General features: G+C 45.3%; 13 non-coding genes across 13 annotated transcripts; all 13 read right to left on the bottom strand.

The window, feature by feature from the left end:
- Positions 1-1063: 1063 nt before the first annotated feature.
- Positions 1064-1254, bottom strand: LOC141201124 (U2 spliceosomal RNA). The gene has a single exon (XR_012272695.1). It is a non-coding gene; the product is annotated as a U2 spliceosomal RNA (small nuclear RNA).
- Positions 1255-2376: 1122 nt separating this feature from the next.
- On the bottom strand, positions 2377-2567 carry LOC141200372 (U2 spliceosomal RNA). Its single transcript, XR_012272094.1, has one exon. It is a non-coding gene; the product is annotated as a U2 spliceosomal RNA (small nuclear RNA).
- A 1122-nt stretch (positions 2568-3689) lies between these two features.
- LOC141201123 (U2 spliceosomal RNA) lies at positions 3690-3880 on the bottom strand. The gene has a single exon (XR_012272694.1). It is a non-coding gene; the product is annotated as a U2 spliceosomal RNA (small nuclear RNA).
- Positions 3881-4999: 1119 nt separating this feature from the next.
- Positions 5000-5190, bottom strand: LOC141201122 (U2 spliceosomal RNA). The gene has a single exon (XR_012272693.1). It is a non-coding gene; the product is annotated as a U2 spliceosomal RNA (small nuclear RNA).
- A 1120-nt stretch (positions 5191-6310) lies between these two features.
- Positions 6311-6501, bottom strand: LOC141201119 (U2 spliceosomal RNA). Its single transcript, XR_012272691.1, has one exon. It is a non-coding gene; the product is annotated as a U2 spliceosomal RNA (small nuclear RNA).
- A 1123-nt stretch (positions 6502-7624) lies between these two features.
- On the bottom strand, positions 7625-7815 carry LOC141201118 (U2 spliceosomal RNA). The gene has a single exon (XR_012272690.1). It is a non-coding gene; the product is annotated as a U2 spliceosomal RNA (small nuclear RNA).
- Positions 7816-8941: 1126 nt separating this feature from the next.
- On the bottom strand, positions 8942-9132 carry LOC141201117 (U2 spliceosomal RNA). The gene has a single exon (XR_012272689.1). It is a non-coding gene; the product is annotated as a U2 spliceosomal RNA (small nuclear RNA).
- Positions 9133-10256: 1124 nt separating this feature from the next.
- On the bottom strand, positions 10257-10447 carry LOC141201116 (U2 spliceosomal RNA). Its single transcript, XR_012272688.1, has one exon. It is a non-coding gene; the product is annotated as a U2 spliceosomal RNA (small nuclear RNA).
- A 1120-nt stretch (positions 10448-11567) lies between these two features.
- On the bottom strand, positions 11568-11758 carry LOC141201115 (U2 spliceosomal RNA). The gene has a single exon (XR_012272687.1). It is a non-coding gene; the product is annotated as a U2 spliceosomal RNA (small nuclear RNA).
- A 1122-nt stretch (positions 11759-12880) lies between these two features.
- LOC141200756 (U2 spliceosomal RNA) lies at positions 12881-13070 on the bottom strand. Its single transcript, XR_012272467.1, has one exon. It is a non-coding gene; the product is annotated as a U2 spliceosomal RNA (small nuclear RNA).
- Positions 13071-14192: 1122 nt separating this feature from the next.
- On the bottom strand, positions 14193-14383 carry LOC141200709 (U2 spliceosomal RNA). The gene has a single exon (XR_012272421.1). It is a non-coding gene; the product is annotated as a U2 spliceosomal RNA (small nuclear RNA).
- A 1120-nt stretch (positions 14384-15503) lies between these two features.
- On the bottom strand, positions 15504-15694 carry LOC141201114 (U2 spliceosomal RNA). The gene has a single exon (XR_012272686.1). It is a non-coding gene; the product is annotated as a U2 spliceosomal RNA (small nuclear RNA).
- A 1121-nt stretch (positions 15695-16815) lies between these two features.
- On the bottom strand, positions 16816-17006 carry LOC141200754 (U2 spliceosomal RNA). The gene has a single exon (XR_012272465.1). It is a non-coding gene; the product is annotated as a U2 spliceosomal RNA (small nuclear RNA).
- Between the last annotated feature and the right edge of the window lie 827 nt (positions 17007-17833).

Here is a 17833-nt window from a genome sequence, read left to right as displayed (position 1 = left end):
GGAGATGGCCACCTGGACTCCCGTTAAGAAGACATGCTGTCAACCTCTAGATCCCTCACATGCCTGCACTTTTCGGCTTGCTGCTGCTGCAATCCACGCGTTTTAGATCTGCATAACTCCACCTCTTTTAGCACAGTACCCTCAACCCCCGGCTGTTCCCACCCGCCTCAACACCGTTGGAAGGGAGGAGAACCAATTAAGGCGGGGGGGGGGTGGAACGAGCAGCTGTCTACCCTTAGCAGGAGGGTTGCTGATTAATTACCTCTCCTGCTGCTGCTGCTGCTGGCTGTCCAGCAGCAGACTGAAGGTGGCTGCTGCTGTGCGCAGGTATATAAAGGCTCAGAGCCTATTATGACACGCGCAGCCAGCGTTCCATTGCCACATTCCGTCTACTGCAGGCGGGATACCTGGATGGCTGAATGTCACTGAGAAGCTCACAGAGACCGCCATAAGCAACAGTTTAAAAGAATGCCACAGACTAATCAACCAAACTTTTTGGGTTGGTTTCTCTTTTATAGTCTGCAGGCATTAAATGAAAGAAGTCAGTGTTCCAGCAGAGGGAGACAACGTTTCAGAAAAGGCATTGTAGCAAACCAAAAAAGAAATTTTAAGCGCAGCAGAGTAACCAGCTCACATACCTGTTAGCTCAGGTGAGTTTAAAAGGCTGCTGTTGATAACAAGGGCATTTGCTAAATAGATGGTGTGTGTGCAACAATATACTGAAAGGTCAATTATATTGTGCAGCTTATCTCACCACCTGTAGTTATTTAGGTGAAAGCTCCAAAATGCTTGCCTAATATGTCTGTTTATCCAAAAGGAAGTATAGAGGGAGAGCTAGATAGATAGCATTGCATTACATTACATTACATGGCAATGCAATGCACAGTTGCTGAAGTTGAACCAAAATGAGCTTGTCATCTGGCTTCTGCAACTTTTAACATGAAAAATCCAATGAGGAGAAGAAAAGCAAAGCCAAAGAGTCCATCCCAAAATCCGACAAACAAGCAAAATGAACAAAAAGCATTGAATTCAATTCTTTCTGATTTTAGAAACTGCATTAAAGAAGGGGTGCACCGGTCCTGGAGATACTGCAATACCAGGTCAATGCGTGGAGTGGACAGAGCAAGCTCTTTTTCCATCTCCCTGTTCTAAAAATCCATTTAATATATGGTCCCCAGATAGGGGACGTATCAGATATTAAACTGATAAGAACAGATACTACACTTGATCTTAGCCAAAAGGCCGAGAAGCGATAACCAGAATTGGTTTCCGACTACGGTGCCACCCAAGGATTCTGAAAAGTCCATTTGTGGAGATGGCCACCTGGACTCCCGTTAAGAAGACATGCTGTCAACCTCTAGATCCCTCACATGCCTGCACTTTTCGGCTTGCTGCTGCTGCAATCCACGCGTTTTAGATCTGCATAACTCCACCTCTTTTAGCACAGTACCCTCAACCCCCGGCTGTTCCCACCCGCCTCAACACCGTTGGAAGGGAGGAGAACCAATTAAGGCGGGGGGGGGGGGTGGAACGAGCAGCTGTCTACCCTTAGCAGGAGGGTTGCTGATTAATTACCTCTCCTGCTGCTGCTGCTGCTGGCTGTCCAGCAGCAGACTGAAGGTGGCTGCTGCTGTGCGCAGGTATATAAAGGCTCAGAGCCTATTATGACACGCGCAGCCAGCGTTCCATTGCCACATTCCGTCTACTGCAGGCGGGATACCTGGATGGCTGAATGTCACTGAGAAGCTCACAGAGACCGCCATAAGCAACAGTTTAAAAGAATGCCACAGACTAATCAACCAAACTTTTTGGGTTGGTTTCTCTTTTATAGTCTGCAGGCATTAAATGAAAGAAGTCAGTGTTCCAGCAGAGGGAGACAACGTTTCAGAAAAGGCATTGTAGCAAACCAAAAAAGAAATTTTAAGCGCAGCAGAGTAACCAGCTCACATTCCTGTTAGCTCAGGTGAGTTTAAAAGGCTGCTGTTGATAACAAGGGCATTTGCTAAATAGATGGTGTGTGTGCAACAATATACTGAAAAGTCAATTATATTGTGCAGCTTATCTCACCACCTGTAGTTATTTAGGTGAAAGCTCCAAAATGCTTGCCTAATATGTCTGTTTATCCAAAAGGAAGTATAGAGGGAGAGCTAGATAGATAGCATTGCATTACATTACATTACATGGCAATGCAATGCACAGTTGCTGAAGTTGAACCAAAATGAGCTTGTCATCTGGCTTCTGCAACTTTTAACATGAAAAATCCAATGAGGAGAAGAAAAGCAAAGCCAAAGAGTCCATCCCAAAATCCGACAAACAAGCAAAATGAACAAAAAGCATTGAATTCAATTCTTTCTGATTTTAGAAACTGCATTAAAGAAGGGGTGCACCGGTCCTGGAGATACTGCAATACCAGGTCAACGCGTGGAGTGGACAGAGCAAGCTCTTTTTCCATCTCCCTGTTCTAAAAATCCATTTAATATATGGTCCCCAGATAGGGGACGTATCAGATATTAAACTGATAAGAACAGATACTACACTTGATCTTAGCCAAAAGGCCGAGAAGCGATAACCAGAATTGGTTTCCGACTACGGTGCCACCCAAGGATTCTGAAAAGTCCATTTGTGGAGATGGCCACCTGGACTCCCGTTAAGAAGACATGCTGTCAACCTCTAGATCCCTCACATGCCTGCACTTTTCGGCTTGCTGCTGCTGCAATCCACGCGTTTTAGATCTGCATAACTCCACCTCTTTTAGCACAGTACCCTCAACCCCCGGCTGTTCCCACCCGCCTCAACACCGTTGGAAGGGAGGAGAACCAATTAAGGCGGGGGGGGGGGGTGGAACGAGCAGCTGTCTACCCTTAGCAGGAGGGTTGCTGATTAATTACCTCTCCTGCTGCTGCTGCTGCTGGCTGTCCAGCAGCAGACTGAAGGTGGCTGCTGCTGTGCGCAGGTATATAAAGGCTCAGAGCCTATTATGACACGCGCAGCCAGCGTTCCATTGCCACATTCCGTCTACTGCAGGCGGGATACCTGGATGGCTGAATGTCACTGAGAAGCTCACAGAGACCGCCATAAGCAACAGTTTAAAAGAATGCCACAGACTAATCAACCAAACTTTTTGGGTTGGTTTCTCTTTTATAGTCTGCAGGCATTAAATGAAAGAAGTCAGTGTTCCAGCAGAGGGAGACAACGTTTCAGAAAAGGCATTGTAGCAAACCAAAAAAGAAATTTTAAGCGCAGCAGAGTAACCAGCTCACATACCTGTTAGCTCAGGTGAGTTTAAAAGGCTGCTGTTGATAACAAGGGCATTTGCTAAATAGATGGTGTGTGTGCAACAATATACTGAAAGGTCAATTATATTGTGCAGCTTATCTCACCACCTGTAGTTATTTAGGTGAAAGCTCCAAAATGCTTGCCTAATATGTCTGTTTATCCAAAAGGAAGTATAGAGGGAGAGCTAGATAGATAGCATTGCATTACATTACATTACATGGCAATGCAATGCACAGTTGCTGAAGTTGAACCAAAATGAGCTTGTCATCTGGCTTCTGCAACTTTTAACATGAAAAATCCAATGAGGAGAAGAAAAGCAAAGCCAAAGAGTCCATCCCAAAATCGGACAAACAAGCAAAATGAACAAAAAGCATTGAATTCAATTCTTTCTGATTTTAGAAACTGCATTAAAGAAGGGGTGCACCGGTCCTGGAGATACTGCAATACCAGGTCAATGCGTGGAGTGGACAGAGCAAGCTCTTTTTCCATCTCCCTGTTCTAAAAATCCATTTAATATATGGTCCCCAGATAGGGGACGTATCAGATATTAAACTGATAAGAACAGATACTACACTTGATCTTAGCCAAAAGGCCGAGAAGCGATAACCAGAATTGGTTTCCGACTACGGTGCCACCCAAGGATTCTGAAAAGTCCATTTGTGGAGATGGCCACCTGGACTCCCGTTAAGAAGACATGCTGTCAACCTCTAGATCCCTCACATGCCTGCACTTTTCGGCTTGCTGCTGCTGCAATCCACGCGTTTTAGATCTGCATAACTCCACCTCTTTTAGCACAGTACCCTCAACCCCCGGCTGTTCCCACGCGCCTCAACACCGTTGGAAGGGAGGAGAACCAATTAAGGCGGGGGGGGGTGGAACGAGCAGCTGTCTACCCTTAGCAGGAGGGTTGCTGATTAATTACCTCTCCTGCTGCTGCTGCTGCTGGCTGTCCAGCAGCAGACTGAAGGTGGCTGCTGCTGTGCGCAGGTATATAAAGGCTCAGAGCCTATTATGACACGCGCAGCCAGCGTTCCATTGCCACATTCCGTCTACTGCAGGCGGGATACCTGGATGGCTGAATGTCACTGAGAAGCTCACAGAGACCGCCATAAGCAACAGTTTAAAAGAATGCCACAGACTAATCAACCAAACTTTTGGGGTTGGTTTCTCTTTTATAGTCTGCAGGCATTAAATGAAAGAAGTCAGTGTTCCAGCAGAGGGAGACAACGTTTCAGAAAAGGCATTGTAGCAAACCAAAAAAGAAATTTTAAGCGCAGCAGAGTAACCAGCTCACATACCTGTTAGCTCAGGTGAGTTTAAAAGGCTGCTGTTGATAACAAGGGCATTTGCTAAATAGATGGTGTGTGTGCAACAATATACTGAAAGGTCAATTATATTGTGCAGCTTATCTCACCACCTGTAGTTATTTAGGTGAAAGCTCCAAAATGCTTGCCTAATATGTCTGTTTATCCAAAAGGAAGTATAGAGGGAGAGCTAGATAGATAGCATTGCATTACATTACATTACATGGCAATGCAATGCACAGTTGCTGAAGTTGAACCAAAATGAGCTTGTCATCTGGCTTCTGCAACTTTTAACATGAAAAATCCAATGAGGAGAAGAAAAGCAAAGCCAAAGAGTCCATCCCAAAATCCGACAAACAAGCAAAATGAACAAAAAGCATTGAATTCAATTCTTTCTGATTTTAGAAACTGCATTAAAGAAGGGGTGCACCGGTCCTGGAGATACTGCAATACCAGGTCAATGCGTGGAGTGGACAGAGCAAGCTCTTTTTCCATCTCCCTGTTCTAAAAATCCATTTAATATATGGTCCCCAGATAGGGGACGTATCAGATATTAAACTGATAAGAACAGATACTACACTTGATCTTAGCCAAAAGGCCGAGAAGCGATAACCAGAATTGGTTTCCGACTACGGTGCCACCCAAGGATTCTGAAAAGTCCATTTGTGGAGATGGCCACCTGGACTCCCGTTAAGAAGACATGCTGTCAACCTCTAGATCCCTCACATGCCTGCACTTTTCGGCTTGCTGCTGCTGCAATCCACGCGTTTTAGATCTGCATAACTCCACCTCTTTTAGCACAGTACCCTCAACCCCCGGCTGTTCCCACCCGCCTCAACACCGTTGGAAGGGAGGAGAACCAATTAAGGCGGGGGGGGGGTGGAACGAGCAGCTGTCTACCCTTAGCAGGAGGGTTGCTGATTAATTACCTCTCCTGCTGCTGCTGCTGCTGGCTGTCCAGCAGCAGACTGAAGGTGGCTGCTGCTGTGCGCAGGTATATAAAGGCTCAGAGCCTATTATGACACGCGCAGCCAGCGTTCCATTGCCACATTCCGTCTACTGCAGGCGGGATACCTGGATGGCTGAATGTCACTGAGAAGCTCACAGAGACCGCCATAAGCAACAGTTTAAAAGAATGCCACAGACTAATCAACCAAACTTTTTGGGTTGGTTTCTCTTTTATAGTCTGCAGGCATTAAATGAAAGAAGTCAGTGTTCCAGCAGAGGGAGACAACGTTTCAGAAAAGGCATTGTAGCAAACCAAAAAAGAAATTTTAAGCGCAGCAGAGTAACCAGCTCACATACCTGTTAGCTCAGGTGAGTTTAAAAGGCTGCTGTTGATAACAAGGGCATTTGCTAAATAGATGGTGTGTGTGCAACAATATACTGAAAGGTCAATTATATTGTGCAGCTTATCTCACCACCTGTAGTTATTTAGGTGAAAGCTCCAAAATGCTTGCCTAATATGTCTGTTTATCCAAAAGGAAGTATAGAGGGAGAGCTAGATAGATAGCATTGCATTACATTACATTACATGGCAATGCAATGCACAGTTGCTGAAGTTGAACCAAAATGAGCTTGTCATCTGGCTTCTGCAACTTTTAACATGAAAAATCCAATGAGGAGAAGAAAAGCAAAGCCAAAGAGTCCATCCCAAAATCGGACAAACAAGCAAAATGAACAAAAAGCATTGAATTCAATTCTTTCTGATTTTAGAAACTGCATTAAAGAAGGGGTGCACCGGTCCTGGAGATACTGCAATACCAGGTCAATGCGTGGAGTGGACAGAGCAAGCTCTTTTTCCATCTCCCTGTTCTAAAAATCCATTTAATATATGGTCCCCAGATAGGGGACGTATCAGATATTAAACTGATAAGAACAGATACTACACTTGATCTTAGCCAAAAGGCCGAGAAGCGATAACCAGAATTGGTTTCCGACTACGGTGCCACCCAAGGATTCTGAAAAGTCCATTTGTGGAGATGGCCACCTGGACTCCCGTTAAGAAGACATGCTGTCAACCTCTAGATCCCTCACATGCCTGCACTTTTCGGCTTGCTGCTGCTGCAATCCACGCGTTTTAGATCTGCATAACTCCACCTCTTTTAGCACAGTACCCTCAACCCCCGGCTGTTCCCACCCGCCTCAACACCGTTGGAAGGGAGGAGAACCAATTAAGGCGGGGGGGGGGGGGTGGAACGAGCAGCTGTCTACCCTTAGCAGGAGGGTTGCTGATTAATTACCTCTCCTGCTGCTGCTGCTGCTGGCTGTCCAGCAGCAGACTGAAGGTGGCTGCTGCTGTGCGCAGGTATATAAAGGCTCAGAGCCTATTATGACACGCGCAGCCAGCGTTCCATTGCCACATTCCGTCTACTGCAGGCGGGATACCTGGATGGCTGAATGTCACTGAGAAGCTCACAGAGACCGCCATAAGCAACAGTTTAAAAGAATGCCACAGACTAATCAACCAAACTTTTTGGGTTGGTTTCTCTTTTATAGTCTGCAGGCATTAAATGAAAGAAGTCAGTGTTCCAGCATAGGGAGACAACGTTTCAGAAAAGGCATTGTAGCAAACCAAAAAAGAAATTTTAAGCGCAGCAGAGTAACCAGCTCACATACCTGTTAGCTCAGGTGAGTTTAAAAGGCTGCTGTTGATAACAAGGGCATTTGCTAAATAGATGGTGTGTGTGCAGCAATATACTGAAAGGTCAATTATATTGTGCAGCTTATCTCACCACCTGTAGTTATTTAGGTGAAAGCTCCAAAATGCTTGCCTAATATGTCTGTTTATCCAAAAGGAAGTATAGAGGGAGAGCTAGATAGATAGCATTGCATTACATTACATTACATGGCAATGCAATGCACAGTTGCTGAAGTTGAACCAAAATGAGCTTGTCATCTGGCTTCTGCAACTTTTAACATGAAAAATCCAATGAGGAGAAGAAAAGCAAAGCCAAAGAGTCCATCCCAAAATCCGACAAACAAGCAAAATGAACAAAAAGCATTGAATTCAATTCTTTCTGATTTTAGAAACTGCATTAAAGAAGGGGTGCACCGGTCCTGGAGATACTGCAATACCAGGTCAATGCGTGGAGTGGACAGAGCAAGCTCTTTTTCCATCTCCCTGTTCTAAAAATCCATTTAATATATGGTCCCCAGATAGGGGACGTATCAGATATTAAACTGATAAGAACAGATACTACACTTGATCTTAGCCAAAAGGCCGAGAAGCGATAACCAGAATTGGTTTCCGACTACGGTGCCACCCAAGGATTCTGAAAAGTCCATTTGTGGAGATGGCCACCTGGACTCCCGTTAAGAAGACATGCTGTCAACCTCTAGATCCCTCACATGCCTGCACTTTTCGGCTTGCTGCTGCTGCAATCCACGCGTTTTAGATCTGCATAACTCCACCTCTTTTAGCACAGTACCCTCAACCCCCGGCTGTTCCCACCCGCCTCAACACCGTTGGAAGGGAGGAGAACCAATTAAGGCGGGGGGGGGGGGGGGGTGGAACGAGCAGCTGTCTACCCTTAGCAGGAGGGTTGCTGATTAATTACCTCTCCTGCTGCTGCTGCTGCTGGCTGTCCAGCAGCAGACTGAAGGTGGCTGCTGCTGTGCGCAGGTATATAAAGGCTCAGAGCCTATTATGACACGCGCAGCCAGCGTTCCATTGCCACATTCCGTCTACTGCAGGCGGGATACCTGGATGGCTGAATGTCACTGAGAAGCTCACAGAGACCGCCATAAGCAACAGTTTAAAAGAATGCCACAGACTAATCAACCAAACTTTTTGGGTTGGTTTCTCTTTTATAGTCTGCAGGCATTAAATGAAAGAAGTCAGTGTTCCAGCAGAGGGAGACAACGTTTCAGAAAAGGCATTGTAGCAAACCAAAAAAGAAATTTTAAGCGCAGCAGAGTAACCAGCTCACATACCTGTTAGCTCAGGTGAGTTTAAAAGGCTGCTGTTGATAACAAGGGCATTTGCTAAATAGATGGTGTGTGTGCAACAATATACCGAAAGGTCAATTATATTGTGCAGCTTCTCTCACCACCTGTAGTTATTTAGGTGAAAGCTCCAAAATGCTTGCCTAATATGTCTGTTTATCCAAAAGGAAGTATAGAGGGAGAGCTAGATAGATAGCATTGCATTACATTACATTACATGGCAATGCAATGCACAGTTGCTGAAGTTGAACCAAAATGAGCTTGTCATCTGGCTTCTGCAACTTTTAACATGAAAAATCCAATGAGGAGAAGAAAAGCAAAGCCAAAGAGTCCATCCCAAAATCCGACAAACAAGCAAAATGAACAAAAAGCATTGAATTCAATTCTTTCTGATTTTAGAAACTGCATTAAAGAAGGGGTGCACCGGTCCTGGAGATACTGCAATACCAGGTCAATGCGTGGAGTGGACAGAGCAAGCTCTTTTTCCATCTCCCTGTTCTAAAAATCCATTTAATATATGGTCCCCAGATAGGGGACGTATCAGATATTAAACTGATAAGAACAGATACTACACTTGATCTTAGCCAAAAGGCCGAGAAGCGATAACCAGAATTGGTTTCCGACTACGGTGCCACCCAAGGATTCTGAAAAGTCCATTTGTGGAGATGGCCACCTGGACTCCCGTTAAGAAGACATGCTGTCAACCTCTAGATCCCTCACATGCCTGCACTTTTCGGCTTGCTGCTGCTGCAATCCACGCGTTTTAGATCTGCATAACTCCACCTCTTTTAGCACAGTACCCTCAACCCCCGGCTGTTCCCACCCGCCTCAACACCGTTGGAAGGGAGGAGAACCAATTAAGGCGGGGGGGGGGGGGGTGGAACGAGCAGCTGTCTACCCTTAGCAGGAGGGTTGCTGATTAATTACCTCTCCTGCTGCTGCTGCTGCTGGCTGTCCAGCAGCAGACTGAAGGTGGCTGCTGCTGTGCGCAGGTATATAAAGGCTCAGAGCCTATTATGACACGCGCAGCCAGCGTTCCATTGCCACATTCCGTCTACTGCAGGCGGGATACCTGGATGGCTGAATGTCACTGAGAAGCTCACAGAGACCGCCATAAGCAACAGTTTAAAAGAATGCCACAGACTAATCAACCAAACTTTTTGGGTTGGTTTCTCTTTTATAGTCTGCAGGCATTAAATGAAAGAAGTCAGTGTTCCAGCATAGGGAGACAACGTTTCAGAAAAGGCATTGTAGCAAACCAAAAAAGAAATTTTAAGCGCAGCAGAGTAACCAGCTCACATACCTGTTAGCTCAGGTGAGTTTAAAAGGCTGCTGTTGATAACAAGGGCATTTGCTAAATAGATGGTGTGTGTGCAACAATATACTGAAAGGTCAATTATATTGTGCAGCTTATCTCACCACCTGTAGTTATTTAGGTGAAAGCTCCAAAATGCTTGCCTAATATGTCTGTTTATCCAAAAGGAAGTATAGAGGGAGAGCTAGATAGATAGCATTGCATTACATTACATTACATGGCAATGCAATGCACAGTTGCTGAAGTTGAACCAAAATGAGCTTGTCATCTGGCTTCTGCAACTTTTAACATGAAAAATCCAATGAGGAGAAGAAAAGCAAAGCCAAAGAGTCCATCCCAAAATCCGACAAACAAGCAAAATGAACAAAAAGCATTGAATTCAATTCTTTCTGATTTTAGAAACTGCATTAAAGAAGGGGTGCACCGGTCCTGGAGATACTGCAATACCAGGTCAATGCGTGGAGTGGACAGAGCAAGCTCTTTTTCCATCTCCCTGTTCTAAAAATCCATTTAATATATGGTCCCCAGATAGGGGACGTATCAGATATTAAACTGATAAGAACAGATACTACACTTGATCTTAGCCAAAAGGCCGAGAAGCGATAACCAGAATTGGTTTCCGACTACGGTGCCACCCAAGGATTCTGAAAAGTCCATTTGTGGAGATGGCCACCTGGACTCCCGTTAAGAAGACATGCTGTCAACCTCTAGATCCCTCACATGCCTGCACTTTTCGGCTTGCTGCTGCTGCAATCCACGCGTTTTAGATCTGCATAACTCCACCTCTTTTAGCACAGTACCCTCAACCCCCGGCTGTTCCCACCCGCCTCAACACCGTTGGAAGGGAGGAGAACCAATTAAGGCGGGGGGGGGGTGGAACGAGCAGCTGTCTACCCTTAGCAGGAGGGTTGCTGATTAATTACCTCTCCTGCTGCTGCTGCTGCTGGCTGTCCAGCAGCAGACTGAAGGTGGCTGCTGCTGTGCGCAGGTATATAAAGGCTCAGAGCCTATTATGACACGCGCAGCCAGCGTTCCATTGCCACATTCCGTCTACTGCAGGCGGGATACCTGGATGGCTGAATGTCACTGAGAAGCTCACAGAGACCGCCATAAGCAACAGTTTAAAAGAATGCCACAGACTAATCAACCAAACTTTTTGGGTTGGTTTCTCTTTTATAGTCTGCAGGCATTAAATGAAAGAAGTCAGTGTTCCAGCAGAGGGAGACAACGTTTCAGAAAAGGCATTGTAGCAAACCAAAAAAGAAATTTTAAGCGCAGCAGAGTAACCAGCTCACATACCTGTTAGCTCAGGTGAGTTTAAAAGGCTGCTGTTGATAACAAGGGCATTTGCTAAATAGATGGTGTGTGTGCAACAATATACTGAAAGGTCAATTATATTGTGCAGCTTCTCTCACCACCTGTAGTTATTTAGGTGAAAGCTCCAAAATGCTTGCCTAATATGTCTGTTTATCCAAAAGGAAGTATAGAGGGAGAGCTAGATAGATAGCATTGCATTACATTACATTACATGGCAATGCAATGCACAGTTGCTGAAGTTGAACCAAAATGAGCTTGTCATCTGGCTTCTGCAACTTTTAACATGAAAAATCCAATGAGGAGAAGAAAAGCAAAGCCAAAGAGTCCATCCCAAAATCCGACAAACAAGCAAAATGAACAAAAAGCATTGAATTCAATTCTTTCTGATTTTAGAAACTGCATTAAAGAAGGGGTGCACCGGTCCTGGAGATACTGCAATACCAGGTCAATGCGTGGAGTGGACAGAGCAAGCTCTTTTTCCATCTCCCTGTTCTAAAAATCCATTTAATATATGGTCCCCAGATAGGGGACGTATCAGATATTAAACTGATAAGAACAGATACTACACTTGATCTTAGCCAAAAGGCCGAGAAGCGATAAACAGAATTGGTTTCCGACTACGGTGCCACCCAAGGATTCTGAAAAGTCCATTTGTGGAGATGGCCACCTGGACTCCCGTTAAGAAGACATGCTGTCAACCTCTAGATCCCTCACATGCCTGCACTTTTCGGCTTGCTGCTGCTGCAATCCACGCGTTTTAGATCTGCATAACTCCACCTCTTTTAGCACAGTACCCTCAACCCCCGGCTGTTCCCACCCGCCTCAACACCGTTGGAAGGGAGGAGAACCAATTAAGGCGGGGAGGGGGGGTGGAACGAGCAGCTGTCTACCCTTAGCAGGAGGGTTGCTGATTAATTACCTCTCCTGCTGCTGCTGCTGCTGGCTGTCCAGCAGCAGACTGAAGGTGGCTGCTGCTGTGCGCAGGTATATAAAGGCTCAGAGCCTATTATGACACGCGCAGCCAGCGTTCCATTGCCACATTCCGTCTACTGCAGGCGGGATACCTGGATGGCTGAATGTCACTGAGAAGCTCACAGAGACCGCCATAAGCAACAGTTTAAAAGAATGCCACAGACTAATCAACCAAACTTTTTGGGTTGGTTTCTCTTTTATAGTCTGCAGGCATTAAATGAAAGAAGTCAGTGTTCCAGCAGAGGGAGACAACGTTTCAGAAAAGGCATTGTAGCAAACCAAAAAAGAAATTTTAAGCGCAGCAGAGTAACCAGCTCACATACCTGTTAGCTCAGGTGAGTTTAAAAGGCTGCTGTTGATAACAAGGGCATTTGCTAAATAGATGGTGTGTGTGCAACAATATACTGAAAGGTCAATTATATTGTGCAGCTTATCTCACCACCTGTAGTTATTTAGGTGAAAGCTCCAAAATGCTTGCCTAATATGTCTGTTTATCCAAAAGGAAGTATAGAGGGAGAGCTAGATAGATAGCATTGCATTACATTACATTACATGGCAATGCAATGCACAGTTGCTGAAGTTGAACCAAAATGAGCTTGTCATCTGGCTTCTGCAACTTTTAACATGAAAAATCCAATGAGGAGAAGAAAAGCAAAGCCAAAGAGTCCATCCCAAAATCCGACAAACAAGCAAAATGAACAAAAAGCATTGAATTCAATTCTTTCTGATTTTAGAAACTGCATTAAAGAAGGGGTGCACCGGTCCTGGAGATACTGCAATACCAGGTCAATGCGTGAGTGGACAGAGCAAGCTCTTTTTCCATCTCCCTGTTCTAAAAATCCATTTAATATATGGTCCCCAGATAGGGGACGTATCAGATATTAAACTGATAAGAACAGATACTACACTTGATCTTAGCCAAAAGGCCGAGAAGCGATAACCAGAATTGGTTTCCGACTACGGTGCCACCCAAGGATTCTGAAAAGTCCATTTGTGGAGATGGCCACCTGGACTCCCGTTAAGAAGACATGCTGTCAACCTCTAGATCCCTCACATGCCTGCACTTTTCGGCTTGCTGCTGCTGCAATCCACGCGTTTTAGATCTGCATAACTCCACCTCTTTTAGCACAGTACCCTCAACCCCCGGCTGTTCCCACCCGCCTCAACACCGTTGGAAGGGAGGAGAACCAATTAAGGCGGGGGGGGGGGGTGGAACGAGCAGCTGTCTACCCTTAGCAGGAGGGTTGCTGATTAATTACCTCTCCTGCTGCTGCTGCTGCTGGCTGTCCAGCAGCAGACTGAAGGTGGCTGCTGCTGTGCGCAGGTATATAAAGGCTCAGAGCCTATTATGACACGCGCAGCCAGCGTTCCATTGCCACATTCCGTCTACTGCAGGCGGGATACCTGGATGGCTGAATGTCACTGAGAAGCTCACAGAGACCGCCATAAGCAACAGTTTAAAAGAATGCCACAGACTAATCAACCAAACTTTTTGGGTTGGTTTCTCTTTTATAGTCTGCAGGCATTAAATGAAAGAAGTCAGTGTTCCAGCAGAGGGAGACAACGTTTCAGAAAAGGCATTGTAGCAAACCAAAAAAGAAATTTTAAGCGCAGCAGAGTAACCAGCTCACATACCTGTTAGCTCAGGTGAGTTTAAAAGGCTGCTGTTGATAACAAGGGCATTTGCTAAATAGATGGTGTGTGTGCAACAATATACTGAAAGGTCAATTATATTGTGCAGCTTATCTCACCACCTGTAGTTATTTAGGTGAAAGCTCCAAAATGCTTGCCTAATATGTCTGTTTATCCAAAAGGAAGTATAGAGGGAGAGCTAGATAGATAGCATTGCATTACATTACATTACATGGCAATGCAATGCACAGTTGCTGAAGTTGAACCAAAATGAGCTTGTCATCTGGCTTCTGCAACTTTTAACATGAAAAATCCAATGAGGAGAAGAAAAGCAAAGCCAAAGAGTCCATCCCAAAATCCGACAAACAAGCAAAATGAACAAAAAGCATTGAATTCAATTCTTTCTGATTTTAGAAACTGCATTAAAGAAGGGGTGCACCGGTCCTGGAGATACTGCAATACCAGGTCAATGCGTGGAGTGGACAGAGCAAGCTCTTTTTCCATCTCCCTGTTCTAAAAATCCATTTAATATATGGTCCCCAGATAGGGAACGTATCAGATATTAAACTGATAAGAACAGATACTACCCTTGATCTTAGCCAAAAGGCCGAGAAGCGATAACCAGAATTGGTTTCCGACTACGGTGCCACCCAAGGATTCTGAAAAGTCCATTTGTGGAGATGGCCACCTGGACTCCCGTTAAGAAGACATGCTGTCAACCTCTAGATCCCTCACATGCCTGCATTTTTCGGCTTGCTGCTGCTGCAATCCACGCGTTTTAGATCTGCATAACTCCACCTCTTTTAGCACAGTACCCTCAACCCCCGGCTGTTCCCACCCGCCTCAACACCGTTGGAAGGGAGGAGAACCAATTAAGGCGGGGGGGGGGTGGAACGAGCAGCTGTCTACCCTTAGCAGGAGGGTTGCTGATTAATTACCTCTCCTGCTGCTGCTGCTGCTGGCTGTCCAGCAGCAGACTGAAGGTGGCTGCTGCTGTGCGCAGGTATATAAAGGCTCAGAGCCTATTATGACACGCGCAGCCAGCGTTCCATTGCCACATTCTGTCTACTGCAGGCGGGATACCTGGATGGCTGAATGTCACTGAGAAGCTCACAGAGACCGCCATAAGCAACAGTTTAAAAGAATGCCACAGACTAATCAACCAAACTTTTTGGGTTGGTTTCTCTTTTATAGTCTGCAGGCATTAAATGAAAGAAGTCAGTGTTCCAGCAGAGGGAGACAACGTTTCAGAAAAGGCATTGTAGCAAACCAAAAAAGAAATTTTAAGCGCAGCAGAGTAACCAGCTCACATACCTGTTAGCTCAGGTGAGTTTAAAAGGCTGCTGTTGATAACAAGGGCATTTGCTAAATAGATGGTGTGTGTGCAACAATATACTGAAAGGTCAATTATATTGTGCAGCTTATCTCACCACCTGTAGTTATTTAGGTGAAAGCTCCAAAATGCTTGCCTAATATGTCTGTTTATCCAAAAGGAAGTATAGAGGGAGAGCTAGATAGATAGCATTGCATTACATTACATTACATGGCAATGCAATGCACAGTTGCTGAAGTTGAACCAAAATGAGCTTGTCATCTGGCTTCTGCAACTTTTAACATGAAAAATCCAATGAGGAGAAGAAAAGCAAAGCCAAAGAGTCTATCCCAAAATCCGACAAACAAGCAAAATGAACAAAAAGCATTGAATTCAATTCTTTCTGATTTTAGAAACTGCATTAAAGAAGGGGTGCACCGGTCCTGGAGATACTGCAATACCAGGTCAATGCGTGGAGTGGACAGAGCAAGCTCTTTTTCCATCTCCCTGTTCTAAAAATCCATTTAATATATGGTCCCCAGATAGGGGACGTATCAGATATTAAACTGATAAGAACAGATACTACACTTGATCTTAGCCAAAAGGCCGAGAAGCGATAACCAGAATTGGTTTCCGACTACGGTGCCACCCAAGGATTCTGAAAAGTCCATTTGTGGAGATGGCCACCTGGACTCCCGTTAAGAAGACATGCTGTCAACCTCTAGATCCCTCACATGCCTGCACTTTTCGGCTTGCTGCTGCTGCAATCCACGCGTTTTAGATCTGCATAACTCCACCTCTTTTAGCACAGTACCCTCAACCCCCGGCTGTTCCCACCCGCCTCAACACCGTTGGAAGGGAGGAGAACCAATTAAGGCGGGGGGGGCGGTGGAACGAGCAGCTGTCTTCCCTTAGCAGGAGGGTTGCTGATTAATTACCTCTCCTGCTGCTGCTGCTGCTGGCTGTCCAGCAGCAGACTGAAGGTGGCTGCTGCTGTGCGCAGGTATATAAAGGCTCAGAGCCTATTATGACACGCGCAGCCAGCGTTCCATTGCCACATTCCGTCTACTGCAGGCGGGATACCTGGATGGCTGAATGTCACTGAGAAGCTCACAGAGACCGCCATAAGCAACAGTTTAAAAGAATACCACAGACTAATCAACCAAACTTTTTGGGTTGGTTTCTCTTTTATAGTCTGCAGGCATTAAATGAAAGAAGTCAGTGTTCCAGCAGAGGGAGACAACGTTTCAGAAAAGGCATTGTAGCAAACCAAAAAAGAAATTTTAAGCGCAGCAGAGTAACCAGCTCACATACCTGTTAGCTCAGGTGAGTTTAAAAGGCTGCTGTTGATAACAAGGGCATTTGCTAAATAGATGGTGTGTGTGCAACAATATACTGAAAGGTCAATTATATTGTGCAGCTTATCTCACCACCTGTAGTTATTTAGGTGAAAGCTCCAAAATGCTTGCCTAATATGTCTGTTTATCCAAAAGGAAGTATAGAGGGAGAGCTAGATAGATAGCATTGCATTACATTACATTACATGGCAATGCAATGCACAGTTGCTGAAGTTGAACCAAAATGAGCTTGTCATCTGGCTTCTGCAACTTTTAACATGAAAAATCCAATGAGGAGAAGAAAAGCAAAGCCAAAGAGTCCATCCCAAAATCCGACAAACAAGCAAAATGAACAAAAAGCATTGAATTCAATTCTTTCTGATTTTAGAAACTGCATTAAAGAAGGGGTGCACCGGTCCTGGAGATACTGCAATACCAGGTCAATGCGTGGAGTGGACAGAGCAAGCTCTTTTTCCATCTCCCTGTTCTAAAAATCCATTTAATATATGGTCCCCAGATAGGGGACGTATCAGATATTAAACTGATAAGAACAGATACTACACTTGATCTTAGCCAAAAGTCCGAGAAGCGATAACCAGAATTGGTTTCCGACTACGGTGCCACCCAAGGATTCTGAAAAGTCCATTTGTGGAGATGGCCACCTGGACTCCCGTTAAGAAGACATGCTGTCAACCTCTAGATCCCTCACATGCCTGCACTTTTCGGCTTGCTGCTGCTGCAATCCACGCGTTTTAGATCTGCATAACTCCACCTCTTTTAGCACAGTACCCTCAACCCCCGGCTGTTCCCACCCGCCTCAACACCGTTGGAAGGGAGGAGAACCAATTAAGGCGGGGGGGGGTGGAACGAGCAGCTGTCTACCCTTAGCAGGAGGGTTGCTGATTAATTACCTCTCCTGCTGCTGCTGCTGCTGGCTGTCCAGCAGCAGACTGAAGGTGGCTGCTGCTGTGCGCAGGTATATAAAGGCTCAGAGCCTATTATGACACGCGCAGCCAGCGTTCCATTGCCACATTCCGTCTACTGCATGCGGGATACCTGGATGGCTGAATGTCACTGAGAAGCTCACAGAGACCGCCATAAGCAACAGTTTAAAAGAATGCCACAGACTAATCAACCAAACTTTTTGGGTTGGTTTCTCTTTTATAGTCTGCAGGCATTAAATGAAAGAAGTCAGTGTTCCAGCAGAGGGAGACAACGTTTCAGAAAAGGCATTGTAGCAAACAAAAAAAGAAATTTTAAGCGCAGCAGAGTAACCAGCTCACATACTTGTTAGCTCAGGTGAGTTTAAAAGGCTGCTGTTGATAACAAGGGCATTTGCTAAATAGATGGTGTGTGTGCAACAATATACTGAAAGGTCAATTATATTGTGCAGCTTATCTCACCACCTGTAGTTATTTAG

The sequence above is a fragment of the Phyllobates terribilis genome, unplaced genomic scaffold (genome assembly GCF_046119375.1).
Source record: "Phyllobates terribilis strain yellow unplaced genomic scaffold, ASM4611937v1 Scaffold_108__1_contigs__length_5656254, whole genome shotgun sequence".
Lineage (NCBI taxonomy): Eukaryota > Metazoa > Chordata > Amphibia > Anura > Dendrobatidae > Phyllobates > Phyllobates terribilis.
Note: the sequence above shows the minus strand (reverse complement) of the source record. Positions and strands in the feature narration are given on the sequence as shown.